This window comes from Octopus bimaculoides, chromosome 6 (assembly GCF_046866305.1).
Source record: "Octopus bimaculoides isolate indiv1 chromosome 6, ASM4686630v1, whole genome shotgun sequence".
Taxonomy (NCBI): Eukaryota; Metazoa; Mollusca; class Cephalopoda; order Octopoda; family Octopodidae; genus Octopus; species Octopus bimaculoides.
The window spans coordinates 85,042,054-85,054,980 of NC_142933.1; positions in this window are offsets into that span (position 1 = coordinate 85,042,054).

A 12,927-nucleotide genomic window follows, 5' to 3' on the forward strand; every position below is an offset into this window, starting at 1 on the left:
AATCAGAAATTCTGCTGGAAGAAATAATGTAGGAATTCACAATGATTCCTGATACCATTCAATACTTGAAATTTCCATTTAAAAGAAAGAGACAATGTAAACAATTGATATTCAAGGACAAAAATATTATGGAAAATGGTTATCTACTTCAACTCAGTTCTGTGCTTTTTATTTATTTATGCTTTTTTGTTTCTCTGACAAAGAAGTTTATGTTGCTATATCGATAATTAAAAAGAACATTAAAGTTCTTAAAAATGAGTTAAATTAATTTGAGGGAAAGTAAATTTGCATTAAAAAAAAAACTGAAAAATTGAGATTCAATAAATTGTATTCCAAGTCAACATCAACATTTGCAGGAGCAGCAAGGAAAGCCTTCCGTTTCTTTCTTAGTAAGTTTTGTTGTTTGTTCCCAAACATCATTTAAACGAATATATCAGATTATTATTGCTCCTATCACCAATATTTATTAAGTTGGAGTGCTGGCAGAATTGTTAGCATACCAGGTAAAATGCCTAGTGACATTTCATCAGCGTTTACATTCTGAGTTCAAATTCCATCAAAGCCTTTCATCTTTTTGGGGTTGATAAAATAAGAATCAGTTAAGCGCTGGGGGTTGATGTAAATGACTTGCCCCTCCCACAAAATTTGAAACCATTATTATTATCATTAATGTTTATTATTAAAGGTAATGAGCTGGTAGAATCGTGAGTTGGACAATATATTTAGCAGCTTTTCTTCTGAATCTTAATGTCCTGAGTTCAAACCCCACAGAGATCAACTTTGCCTTCTATCCATTCAGAGTCTATAAAATAGGTACCAGTTGAACACTGGGGTCAATGCGAATCAATTTTCTCCCTTCCCTCAAAATTTCAGGTCTTGTGCTTATCATAGAAAGAATTTTTATTATTAAGGAATCAAGTTGGCAGAATTGGTAGAGTATTAAAAAAAATGCATTGTAGTAGTTCTTCAGACCCATTACATTTTGAGTTCAAATTCTGCTGAGGGTGACTCCTTCCTGCAAAATTTAGTCATGTTCCAAGATTAGAAACATCATCATCATTATTATTATTATTATGAAGGCGGTAAGTTGGCACAACTGGTAGCTTACTGGGTCCATGCATATTCAAATATTTTGCCTTTCATCCTTCCAGAGACAGAAAAATAAGAACCAGTTGAATATTGAATGGGTGGGGGGGTCAATGTAATTGATTAGCCCCACCCTACAAAATTTGAAAGAATTGTTGTTATTATTAAGGCATCACATATAGTAAGTTTATCTGCATAGTATACTCTTTTACTTGTTTCAGTCATTTGACTGCGGCCATGCTGGAGCACCACCTTTAGTCGAGCAAATCGACCCCAGGACTTATTCTTTGTAAGCCTAGTGCTTATTCAATCAGTCTCTTTTGCTGAACCACTAAGTTACAGGGACGCAAACACACCACCATCGGTTGTCAAGCAATGTTGTGGGGACAAACACAGACACACAAATATATATATATATATACGACGGGCTTCTTTCAGTTTCCGTCTACCAAATCCACTCACAAGGCTTTGGCCAGCCCGAGGCTATAGTAGAAGACACTTTCCCAAGGTGCCACACAGTGGAACTGAACCCAGAACCATGTGACTGGTAAGCAAGCTACTTACCACACAGCCACTCCTGCGCCTAAATATTAAGACAGAAAAAAGAAGACATTGTAATAAAGTAAATCATTGAATAAATTATAAACAGATGGGAAGGAAAAAAAGAAGAAAAAATAACTGAAATTATGTTTGAAAGATTTATTCAGCAGAGGGTACAACTGGAATGATGAATGGGGAGGATATGATGGACCTTTGAGATACATCTTTAACAGAAGTAAACAGACTCTCTCTGCTAGAGCTTCTCTGCAGAACCATATATGGCAACCCAGCCAACCTTATTTATTATTATTATTATTATAATAGTTAGGTGCCATAGACTTTTTAAACTTTTTTTCAAATTTTTTTTTTGTTCACTCTCACTCTTTCCCTTTTTTTTTTTTTTTTTCCTTGCTGTGGATGCTGGTACCTCTCCCATTTCTGTGTTGAATTGTTTTTCCTCTCAAGTCAAAAAGAACTTTGGTTTATTATATACAGTAAAGGAGCTTCTGCCCTATCCTAAACACTTTGTCTACAACTGGCACATCCCGATCTAAACCATTGATAGAGCTAAGACAAAGTTTACACCAAGCCTCTTCATCTGGTTATCAGCTGTTTTTTTTTGTTTTTTTTTTTTAAAGTATTTTACATCGTAGTTTGCACTTGCTTGCTGCTAGATATTATTGTCAATTTGTCTAAAGCTGCATGATCACTGTACAGTCACTGTGGTAGAACTGTAGTAGCAAATAACATAGTTAATTAGTCAGAAAATAAGAAATTGGTGAAAGGGCAACACATTCCATTCCTAAGAAGCTGTGTGTATGTGTTGGGAACTGAGGTAGATCTCATTAGGACTTTTTTTTTTAAATACCATTGCTACAAAAACAACCAATTAGCCCACATGATACAAGTTGCAATCTAATTTCCAGAAAAGTAAATTAATTTTTCAATGATTTTTCTTTATTTAACAGAACTAGAAAGATTGAATTCTTAGGATTTAAGAAAAAAAAAAGTGCTAATACTTAAGCAGGAATAAATTAAATGTCATGGAAGTTCTTTGCTTGTCAAAGAAACATATTGGATAGATGGCATTATACACTTTAAGTAGTTATATTTATATATGATTATATATGTTTATACAAGTGTGTATGTATATCGATGATATATTATTAAAAACACACTCACACACTCTCTCTCAAACATGTGAATAATGATTCAAATTACTAAATAAATTTTAGCTGTTAAACAAAGTTTAAAAAAATAGAAATTCTTCCAGAATAAATTTGACAAAATATTCTATATCTTATATTTTGTGTATCAACTATTTAGAATTGTTTCAAATTACCCTTCCCTTCCCACTGAATTTCATTTGGTAAACTAGTATTAGCAGTCAATATTCTTGACTTAGCTTAGCTAAAGAATGGTACAGACACACCACCACACTTAAGATAGATGAGGTCTCATTACAGAACGGAATAGATAAATGATGTCTAGTTGTAGAATTTTAAAGGTCTCACATCTTGCAAAACATAATGACTAGATACAATTCTAAGAAGTTGTCTGCATTATCTCCAATCCGTTTATTTTAAAACTATTGGGGAAATATAACAACTTTACATGCTGACATTGAAAATGAGACAAAAAACAAACTAGAATTAGGAGTTACATGAGGTAGATTTTAGAAATTATTTGTGGTTATAAATAGACTTGCTATGTTCTTAGCTAACTGGACTTCAAAAATAATTAAATACTTAATGAGTTTAATTAAAACATTGTTTTCCCTGGAAAATACTTTCAGAATCTGCAAACCAACAGAATTATTCGTGCATGCAATATACACACTTGGATATAACATAATAGTAACATAAATATATTTTGATGTTATATGACAAATATAACATGTGACAAATTAATTGTTAATTAATAATTGTTAAATGGAGATGATTGAGTTTTTTTGTCATTGTTTGTTCTGAAAAGGAGGATTTTTTTTTCTGGTGGGTGGGGTTCCCCTCTGTTTTCTATTAGACTACTATGCACCACTTTAACCTTTATTTATAAATAACAAAAGAAGAAAAAAAAATTGTAAAGATGAATCTTTCTGTTTATCAATGTAGGAAATGGAATCTATTGTTGTCTGTGCAATGGTAGTTTACAGCACCCAATATAGCTACGAACAAATGAGGATTATGAAGAAGATATGTGTTACAAAAATATTAAAATTAATAATTATGGTAAAGATAATAATAATAATTATTATTATTACTATTAGCAGTGAATAAGTAGAGAACAAGAATACAATCATTAATAATTTAGCACCAACAGTACACTAGGACATGAAATTAAAAAAAAAAAATGTGGTGTTTATAATGCAGTAAAAAAAATAAATAAAAGGAAAGCAATTTGAAATTTTATTTTATAAAAAAATTTTAAGTAGGTTTTGGAAGAAGAGGAGGGGGGGGGGGAAGCTGAGATAATGTTAATAAGTGGAAGGTGTGAATTAAAGACAATAGAACAACAAAGTGAGATTTTTTTATGCTTTATCATTGTATACAGAGGCATTGATTCTCCATGATTAATTAATTAAGTTCCTGAAGCTCAACTTTGAAGAGAGTCACATTTTTTTTTTTTCTTTCCATGTTTATTTATGGCATTGCATGTTCAGATGATTGATGGCAGGGTCGGGGGTGGAGAGGAAAGAAAAAAAAATGAGGGATATTTTGTTATTTTTTTTTCTTCATAATTTAGAAGAGAAAAAAAAGTGGGGGTGGTGGTGGGTAGTGGATGATGGTAGGGACAAAAAATGATTTATAATGAGCAGAACATTCTTTTTTAATGTACACTTGCATTCTATCCCTCTCGAGCCAGTCAGACAATTTTAGACATAGAAACAATTGCTAGGAAGTGGAACTACTTGTCACTTATAATACCCAAGAAAGAAACCATTTTTTTTTTAGAAAGAAAATAGTTATAATAATAATAATAATGATGATAATAATAATAATAATAGAACAATATTTCTGTCATGCTTTTTCTCCATTTTCTTTCAAAATACAGAACATTTAATTCCTAGCAGCCGGCCAAGCCATAACCCGTATATAGCTGACCTTTCCTTTAAATATGGAAAGGAAGAGGGATAAGAAAAGAGAACAATGATAAAATATATTAGTGTATTCCAACTCGTGAAGTCAGCAGAAGATGGATGTACAATTGACAACTTTTGAGAAATGTTACTAATAATATTGTATTCTGAAAGCTTTTATGTTATGTTATATGATTTGAAAATACAGAATTAAGCCAACAAAAAGGCTGGTGGTGAAGGATGAGTGAAAAATATAATAAATAAATAACAATTATTATTGACATAGAAGCGTAACCTGGAAGTAAATGGCTTTGGTCGATGCCAAAAACATCTTCAAGCTCAGAATTTAGATGCAAGGGGAGATAACTCTGGCATTCTTTTTTCGTTTTTTTTTTTGCTATAGTCACGAACTATAAATTAACTAATTAGACAAAGACCATAATGTACAGTAAAACTTTCTCACATACACACACATTCAATCAATAAGGATGGCTTTAATTTTTCGTTTGTATTCAGTTCCACAGTGCACCTGCCTTTTACCAGCTTTCGGTTACAGGAAATGCAGCTAACAAGTAGTCACGCATTCATTTTGAAGACACAGGCAAGTGCATGTGAACACGCGCATATATATATATATGTATATATATATATAAATTTGACATTTATTAGATATTAGGGAGACAAAAAGATATAATAATGCAAGCATGATTTTAATACAATATTTGGATGGAAATTGTAATCAAGAAAGAAAAAGCAAAAATCCAAGAACTTGACCCAAGTTAAGTTTTTCTTTCCCTTTCTGATTTTTAATTTAATTAAATTTTTTTTTTCTTCTTCCCTGAGAGGGAACAATAAAGACCAAAAGAAAAGTGATTTCGCTTTGATTCAACATTGAAAACAAGACAGAAAAGAAATTTGGTATTAAACAACAGAACAATTCGAAATAACTACAAGACAAAAGAGGACTTGGTACAACTAAAAGAAAAAAAAGAATATTATTACTATTATTAATATTATTAGATTTTTCAAAAAATAAATTTTAGAATTTTCAATCCATATTGAAGCAGTCTCATCAAATCAAGTTCTCCAATGCTAAAAACCAATTCTATTGATTATATAATAACTTGTAACTAATAATTACATCTGATATTATTCAATTTAAATTTGAGAAGAGAGAAAGATGTAAACCTTCTAACTACTTGTTCATTACCAGTGAGGTTCCAGTCTACTTGCTGCTTCTACAGTTTCACGGTGATGTAAGGCATAAAGAGATCAGTTGCTTATCCAAAGACAACGATAATAGGATTCGAAATGACACTTCTATTCGACTTGTTCCACTGTCCACTCCGGAACAGACTAAGCAAAAACTAAAATATCTATAACTGGATCTAGTTAATAATTAGATAATGAAAATTACCAGTGGGTTTTGAAACAAACTCCATGAAAAATATCAAATAAGGAGGCATGTGGACAAAAAAGAAATAACTGGTTGTCTTTGATAGGGGTCATAGAAGCAGCTATTTTACCCTTATTCTAACCAAATTTAAATCAAAATACCTCAAATGGCAGAAAGATGGCTAAATATAACTCTCCTAAACATTTTACCCATTATCACTACCTACTCCTACTTTTGACTTTTTAAAACAAACTTGTCTATAGGATATTTTGCTTTTAAAGTTTTTTAACAATAACAATAACCATGACGATAAGGACATGTTAAATATTTGCAAAGGAAGTAAAAAGAGAGTGTATGTCATTTATTTCATTCCAAAGAAGAATGCTTTTAACTCAGACTCCAAACTGGAGATGACATTGCTGAGAACTTTTCCGTTATAATACAGTAGGATCTATTATTACAGCAATAATAAATGGTTTCAAAGTGTGGCACAAAGCCAGCAATTTCGGGGAGTGGGGGGGGGGGGGGGGTAAGTCAATTACATCAACCCAAGTACTCAAGTGGCACTCTTTTTTATCGATCCTGACAGGATGAAAGGCAAAGTCAACCTCAGAATGTAAACATGGATGAAATGCCACCAAGCATTTTGCCCAGTGTGCCGCCTTAACAACAATAATGATTTCAAATTTAGGCATAAGGCCAGCAAGTTTGGGTGAGGGAGTAAGTTGATTACATTGACCCTAGTGCTCAGTTAGTACTCTTTTTATTGACCCCCGAAAGGATAAAAGGCGAATTTGACCTTGGCGGAATTTGAACTCAGAACATAAAGATGGACAAAATGTTACTAAGCAATTTGCCCAACACGCTAACAATTCTGTCAGCTTGCTGCCTTAATGATAATAATAATAATAATAATAATAATGCCTAACATAAAGCACAGGACCAAATATTTGTGGTAGTAAGAAAACCATTCTTTAACCATTCAGCCAATACACCAGCGTCAGTGATAATCCTTTCTACCATAGATATAAGACCTGAAATTTGTGGAGAGGGCTCTAATTGCTTACATGAACCCCCATTGCTCAACTTGTACTTATTCCATCAGCTCCAAAAGGACGAAAAGCAAAGTTGACCTTGACGGAATTGTAACTCAGAATTTAAAGTCAGAAGAAATACTGCTAAGCAATTTGTCTAGCAAACTAATGATTCTGTAAGCTTGACAACTTACCATTCTCAATAATATTAATAATAATAATAATAATTTAGGCGCAAGCCCAGCAATTTTGAAAGGGAGAAGTTAGTTGATTCTATCAACCCCAGTACTTCACCGGTACCTTATCTTATCAACCCTGGGAAGATGAAAGCTAAAGCTGACCTTGATAGAATCTCAACTCAAGATCTAAAGAGCTGAACAAATGCTCAAAGTCATTTTGTTCAATACTTTTATGATTTTACAATAATAAAATATTATCATCACTACTTTTAAATTCCCTTATCCAAAAACAGGTTGTATTATCAATGTAAATTAGCAATATTAAATGAGACCATATTTTATAAATACCCTGAACTGCTAGGATTATTACCAAATCAGAAAATTTATGATACCCATGTCACTGAAAATATTTCCAGGATTATCTTAGCTAAGTAATACAACATGGGGGGTTTTGACTTAGCACTTTAAGCCCATGAAACATTACTTAATTACAGTGTTTGCGAAGAGAAGCTATAATTAATTCATGGTGCATTGTTTATTAGGTAGACTGAACAAGTAAGAATAGTCTTGGCTGTGAACAATGCGACTGGACTAGCATTTATAATACCCACTGGGTAGCTTTTATCATATTGGCCAGCTAAGTGGTCTCAACAAATTAAACAAATATAAATTCATGAAGATAGAATAACTCCTAATTTATTCCTATGAAGAGACGAGCAATGAGATCTGTATATATATATATATATATATATATATATGAGTATATGCATATATACGTACATATATGTACATATTTACATCTACCTGTATATATAGATGCATATCTGGGTACAGGACATTGCAAACAAAACGTAGACAAAATGATAAACAAAGTACAGGAAACACACAGGCCACATAGAGAACATTTCCTTCATCAGCTGCCACCATTCTAACACTGGCGTTTCGAAGAGTTAGGGCAGGACGCATCGTTAAAATGGCTCTTCCCACGGACCACAAATTAAATTTGTACCATGGAGGAATGTAGTAGCAGACAGTAGATGTCTTCTAAAATTGCAGCAAGATTTTTTTTCTTCAGTTGAGATGGGTTCAAAACTAATCATATGTAGTCATGGTGTGTTTCTTGAGTGGGTCCTAATCTTCAGGAATCTACACACAAACAGAAGCTGAGACTTAATAAGAATTTTTTGTAATGCACCGATTTCCTAGCAATTGATGGTCCAGAACCTCTTTTAATCTTGATGTATCTATGAGCAAACACTTGAATTTCCCATGGACCTGCCAAACTCGGGAGAGTGTTTCTACTTTTATAAAATTCCTAATGAATTAACAAGGGTGTGTCATGAAGATTTGTTAATAATATGGCAGTAGACTCCAAGGAATTTCCCTGAATTATTACATGACCTCAGTTAGTCTATTGAAAAAGTAATCTGGTACAGGTCTGTTACTATGAGTACTAAAAAAATCAGCAATGTGCCAGCTATTATAACACAATCTTCTACAGGATGGTGTGAAAACAGTTATAATAGGATTGTGTTATAACTGGAATAAGTCTTTCAACTTTTATACATGTGGGAATTTAAATATTAATCCAAAAACTGCTTTCATTCTTCGATGTATATCTTCTATTTCTATCTCACCCCCACTTCCAAGCAACTAAAGAAATATTGATGATATCATTTTATAATCGACCAGCTGAAATAAGGCAAATAGAGTTATGCAGATTAATTTGAAAGAAAGAAAGAAAGAGAGAGAGAGAGAGGGAGACGATACAATGGCTATATTAATAACACGAGGGGGGCATGTAATCAGTTACCACACAGCAATTGCACTTCAGTATAATATATTCAATAACTCTTACTTCTTACACAACAGTTAAATTCTACAGGGTAATATCATTATTTAACTAAGATTAAATCTCTCATGAGTTAACGAGGAAATGTTTAGTAATCAGGAAAATCCATTTCATTTCCTAATTCATGTTGCAAATCATAAGAACTGGTTAAATAATTCCATGTCACCCTCCAGAATTGAAAATGAGCTATAAAACCACATTTTCTAATTGCTAACTGTCCAAGGACTTGGATGGATTTAGATTTTCATTAACTTTTATACATACATACACATGTAATGTGTGAATGTGGCTAAAATGGTCAACAAGTGTACAATTAGGAAAATGCATTGTGGAGTGATGCAGCTATTTTGCAATAATTTTAAGCGAAGCCAAAATACTCATTGTTGAACAGCAGTAGAGTTAGAAATCTGCTAAGAAGGACACGTAAAAAATTATTGTTGTGAGTTCACTCTATAGCTAGGATTTTATTATTATTATTATTATTATCATCATCATCATCATCATCATCAAATAATAATAATGGTTTCAAATTTTGGCACAAGGCCAGGAATTTGTGGGGAGGGTGCTAGTCGGTGTCGTTGACTCCAGTGCATAACTGGTACTTAATTTATCGACCCTCGAAAGGATGAAAGGCAAAGCTGACCTCAGCAGAATTTGAACCCAGATCATGCAGACAGATGAAATGCCACTAAGCATTTTACCCGGTGTGCTAACGATTCTGCCAGCTCACCGCCTTAATAACAATAATAATAATAATAATAACAATAATAATAATTGGCCAGTTGTGTCCAGTTTGAGTCACATTCCTCTGGTTGAGATCAGATGAACTTGGAAAGAGACAGAACTACAATGAGACATTATAGGAGATAATTATGTTTATTTATTTGTTTATTAATTTATTTTTTTCATTTTGAAGAAATAATTTTTCTTTTGTTTTTTTTTTTTATTTTTCTCATTCACTAATCATTTATCGGAATACTGAAACAAGAATTTAAATAAATAATTAGCTCTTTAAAATGATTAGTGCGTTAAAAGAAAAAAAAAAAAAAAAAAAAAAAGTTTAAAACTTATTGAAATGATCAGAGATTTGATTAAAAATTTCATGGAATCAGAGTGAGTTGATGAATGAATATTTTATATGAAAAGTGTTGCTATGAAACAAGGGGAAAAACAGGAAACGGTCAAAGTTGCTAAATATTACATCATTCAGATTAGACATATTGGTACTTTCATTGCTGTAATTTACATTATTCATTTAGTTAGAATCATTATTATTAATAATTCTTTTATTATTAATAATAAGAGTTATTATTATTTAGTTAGAACTATTATTATCATTGGTAGTATTATTTGAATATAAGATTGATTTTAGAACAGTGGAGTAAGAATTTGCTAAGATGAAATTTTATATTTATTATTGTCAATTATTTTCATCATCATCATCGTCATTTTTTATTATAAGGCAAGTTAAAATTATTTCTGAAATATAGGACATGTTTAATACCTCATCACAAATATTATAGCATATCTTAGTAATATCTTGGGTCTTGAATACCTATACTTATCTGAAATAGAAGTTATTTAGTCTCTTAAATTAATTAGTGGCCTAAAATTCTTCAAAGGATAGATTTCATTTGATATGGAAGAAGGTGAAAGGAGGAGATAGACAATAGTTTTCACACCACACGTAGATATAAAGCAGAAAATGTGGTAGAACAAATATAAGCTAAAAAAAAAAGAGAAGGATAAGAAAGAGCTGGCAGACAAAAAAAAAAAAAAAGCACATTTGAAGGTGAGACAAAAATTCATTCTTTGTATTAATCCTCAGCTTCGTCAGCTCGAAGATGAAGAGGTAGAAGTTGAGAAAAATACAACAGATCAGAAAAAAAAAAAAAAAGGAGGGGGAATTTGAAAAAAAAAAAAAAGCTAAGAGATAAGAGATAAGAGAATATTGACAACATAACAGTTATTGCTTTGTGTTGAAGCTTCAAAGACAATGTGGAGGGAGATTTTTAGTTGGTGCCTTCTTCTTACTGAAATAATTCTCCACAACTCTTCTACCATTCCAGCAAATAAATAAAAATAAATAAATAAAAAAACCCATTTTTTTTTTTGTGTTTGCTAGGAAAAAAAAAAAAAAAAAAAAGATGCTTGTTTACAGCGACATTAAACAAAGCATCTTGGGGAAGTGTTTTTCTTTTTTTGCAAGATTTTGGTCTCCTTTTCTTTATTTTTTTCATAGATTATTTAAGAAGAAAAAAAAAAGCTTCGGAAGTTCTTTAGCTATTTTGTTGTAGCAGTATGTAGTAGTAGTAGTAGTAGTAGTAGTAGTAGTAGTAATCATGAACCTCTAAGGCAAGCAGATTTATTAAGAGTCTTGCCTAACAATTACAACACAACACCTTCAGCTGTAATGTGATGAATTTCCAGCTCAAAGTGCAGAACAGCAAAAGAAGTCCAATACCTGATCCATCCACTGTTGTACTTTTTCATTTAAATACCAATAACGACAACAGAGGAGTGTAGTGAAGAAGAAGAAGAAGAAGAAGAAGAAGAAGGAGGTCTTGTTAGAAAGGAGCTGTCATGGAAGATGTCTACAAGAATGAATCAGCTGAAAATGAAAGCTTGTCTTTTCTTACATGGGGTTTAAATTGAGTGTGGTGGACATTGACTGGACAGTGTCCTCCGTGGGCGGCTTTATTTATTGTCCAGTAAAGAATAACCTATCTGATTAGAACGATTTGCTAAGCCCTAAGATGGCTTTGTTTTTTTTTGTTTTTTTAAATTCCCCTCTCCTCTCCCTACTCCCTGCATATTTCTCATTGGAAAACACCCCCTCTCTCATTAACAATCAAGCAGATTTTTTTTTTTCTCCCCCACTGCCAGTAAGAATGAAGGTGATACTAATGAAAACTAAATTGATTTACTAAATGCGTCAGGGTTAAATTACAGAATTTCAGTGTGTGTGTGTGTGTGTGTGTATGCGCACATGTGGATGAGTGTGTATGGTGGCGAGAAGAGACAGATGGAGGAAGACAAACTACAACAACAACAACAACAACAACAAAACTAACAACTGAAATTATTTGATAACTAGAAAAAAAAAAAAAAAAAAGAGAGAGAGAGAGAGATGTTGATAAGTTTCATACTAATCAACACATTCGTATTTCAGGAATCTCAGTTTATAATTTGAGAGAAAGAGAAAGAGTAGAAAATGAAGAAATGTACTGCTGAAATATTTTTGCTAATCTTGAATTTGTGACAACTGTGTAACCCTTTAGCATTCAGATTTCTCTGTCAAATCTAATGCTTATTTATGTATGTTGTTTTTAATTAATCATGCATTATCTTGTAATATCAAGATTTTGATGTAATTGTTTAGTTTTTAAAATGATATTGTAGGGTATTGTATGATATTTAAAATGATAGTGTAGGTTCGATCTGGCCACTTTGAACATAAAACAGGTAGAATATAGGGGCTGGATTATGGCCAGTTTAAATGCTAAAGGGTCAAGGAGAGATCAACAATATTAGAAATAAATCTATCATGTGTATGTACATCTGTGTATGTATGTATATATATATATATATATATGCACACACACATACATACACACAGCCATCATACATACACATAAAGAAATATAATTTATGAAATGTTAACATGGCTGTTAGGGTTTTGACAAAGAAAAAGAAAACTTTTCCTTTAGCTCCCAGTTTTTACTGAGTTAGACAGAATACATCTTGCCAGTTTTGCAGGGCTT